This window comes from Echinops telfairi, unplaced genomic scaffold (assembly GCF_000313985.2).
Source record: "Echinops telfairi isolate 266 unplaced genomic scaffold, ASM31398v2 ScPeMD7_7469;HRSCAF=8507_1, whole genome shotgun sequence".
Classification (NCBI taxonomy): domain Eukaryota; kingdom Metazoa; phylum Chordata; class Mammalia; order Afrosoricida; family Tenrecidae; genus Echinops; species Echinops telfairi.
The window spans coordinates 9618291-9621361 of record NW_022111373.1 but is presented as its reverse complement, the minus strand read 5'-3'; positions in this window follow the sequence as shown (position 1 = coordinate 9621361).

Sequence of the window (3071 nt, the reverse complement as noted above, 5' to 3'; positions counted from 1 at the left end):
TGATGTACATATTGATTGTGATAAGAATTATATGAACCTCCAATAAGGTGATTTTTTTTTAAAGCACTCTGTAGCAGTTAGGGGTGCGAGCTTTTGGCACAGATGGCCTGCGTTGATCCTAACTTTTCCACTAGCTATGGGTAGAGAAGCAGGTTACCCAAACTTCTCAGTAGCTCATTTTCCTCATCTGTAAAGTGAGAATAGCAGGCCCTGTCTGAAACTAACCAGCACTTTTATACCACTTGAGCAGGCATATGACTAATATGTTAGCTATTAGGTGTATCATTTGATATTATGTTAGATGAAAGAATCCAGAGCTATTATTTAATGAAATTTCAAACCCACAGAAAATTGAGAGGTGCTCACACGCACAGCATTCATTCATACGCATGTATATTGCCAGGTGTATTCCACAGCGATCCTATTTCAATGTCAAATGGCGCACTATCTGCTTCGTGTCCAGATGATTTATCTCAGAAGCGACTGTAACAGAGTGCCAGGTGGACTGGCATGGGGCAACGAGCAGGCTGTGAGGGGAGTGGAGGCTGACCCAGCCTCTCCAAACCCTTTCAGAAAGGCAGACAAAGAGCACAATATCCTTTCCCTGCCACCATCCTACTTCTTGATCCAGTGTTCACTTCTGATTCGGCTTCTTGATGCCAACCTCCAGGTCTGCCCTAGATTCTAGGCTTCTGGCCCTGAAAGGTACGATTAGCACCGACTGGTTTTTTAGCTCGTGCAATGAAATCATTGTCGCTTCATCCATTTTCTTAAAATAGCAAGTTATTTTCCCTCCTTCCTGGCACTGTTTCTGAGCTAGTTTAATCGACTCATCTTCACCCTATTCACTTACTTAAAATAGAAAACTGTTTCCTACCCCTGCTCTCTTCCAATTCCAAGTGAAACTCAATTGACTGTGAAACATAATTGTTTCCCTCTCTCGATTTCCACCTGACATTTTAATCTAACCCGGAGCATCTTCAAATTGGAATTGATTATCAGTGACCATTGAGAAACACCCCTTCTTTGCCCTTGCCCTGGATATGGCTGGGGCCCCCTGTACTGCTCTCTCAGGATAGAGGCTATTTTTGCAGAATGAGTATTTGGGGAGTGTGTTCTGTGGTCACAACTGCCACTTTGGATGCTGACTTTCCATTGATCCAACAAAAACATTCTCCTTTCTTATGACTGACACTGTATTAGTCTGGGTACTTTAGAGAAACAAATCCACAGAAACTCATGTATAAGAGTTTTATATAAAGGTTAACTGTGCATCAAGAAAACATACCAACCCAGTGCTGCCCAAGCCCACAAGTCCAACCCATTAACCCATATGTCCAGCACCAGTCCACAAAGTCCTCCTCCATCTCACAAAGCAGGTGCAATGATGCCAACTACAGGAGGAAAGCCAAGTCAGTGAACATGTAAACATCTCAGCACTGACAGGGGTCTCCACATGGCTGCCCCAGCACCCAGGGCTGCATCGGGGTAGGTCCATGTGGCTTCTCCTTGGGGATGTCTTGCAGAAAGTCAGCCTTGCAAGCTGAAGCAGGGAACTGCTAAGGCAGCTACACCCTGGTGCGACCATCACAAAGCAAGAGACCTGAGAACTTGAAAGGCGAGGCTCACCGAGCCATTTATCCCTCCACCCTTCAATTAATCCCACATGTGTTTATCAGCCAGGTTGGCACAATAAACTAACTAACTCAGACACTATCAATCAAAGTTTTAAAAATACAACTTTCTACATAAAGCAGGAACCAAAAGACCAAAACCAAACCCATTTTTTATTCCAACTCATAGCAGTCCTACAGGACAGAGTGGAGTTTACAAGGCTATAACTCTCTCTTTTTTAAAAATCATTGTATTGGGGGCTCATACAACTCTTATCACAATCCATACATACATCAATTGTATAAAGCACATTTATATATTTGTTAGCCTCATCATTCTAAAAACATTTGCTCTCCACTTAAGCCCCTGGCATCAGCTCCTCAGCTATAAATCTTTACAGGCATAGATTCCCATTTTCTTCAAAGTAAAAGCCCAAACTTACAAAAAGTTCAAGGTCCTACATAATCTGGCATCCCATTTAGTCTTTGATCTCCTCACTTGCTGGTTCTCCTCCCCCTCCAAAGGCCTCCTTGCTGCTATTGTTTGCCCTCAGCACACACTCCTGTTTATGGATCTTTGCGCTGGTTGGTCCTTTTACTTAAAATGGTTTTTATTCAAATATCCCCCTTGCTAATTTCCTCTTTTCCTTAAGTCATCCCTTGCACTGACCCTTTCGTTTACTCTCACAACTGTGTGTGTACAGGTGTATGGTTTCTCTAGAAACCCCAGAGAGACAGCCCTAAGAGAGAATTTCAAAGATGGTTCAAAATTTGTGAAACCCTTCAAAGTAATGGAACTTGGGCCTAAATTTTAAACTGATTTTAATTTGTACCCACAAACCAAAGAGCTCTAGGGACATTTCAAATTACAAGCATATATGTGAGTGTCCTCATAGTGACTCTATAGGGCAGAGTAAAAATGCCCCTGTGAGTTTCCAAGACTATCACTCTATGGGAGTAGAAAGCTCTGTCTTTCTCCCACAGAGCTGCTGGTGGTTTAGAACTGTTGACCGTATGTATGGTTAGCAGCCCAACACGTAACCACTATGCCAACATGAGTCAGCGTCAACTTGATGGCCGTGAGTTTGGTCTTGATTTTATGTAAGTGTCCTAAAAGAATCTCTATCTTTTGCAGGAGCAAGGTACAGACTTCTGAAAAGCACAGGTGAGAAGACTAATCCAGAGAATGTATGGATTACAATGAAAGTTCAATTAACTCTCGCGCAAAGTCTGTTTTGTTTAAGTAAGATGTGGAAAATTGGGATGAGAACTCCTTTGTAGATTCCAATGAAGCTGATGAATCCTTTTTCCCCCAAGTCAGTAACTTCTACATGTATAATTCAGTGCCATATAGTATACTCTTCATGTTGTACACCATTATTGATATCCTTTTCCAAATTATTCCACCACCATTAACATACTCATTGCCCTCTAAACAAAAACTCTTTCTCCTTCACT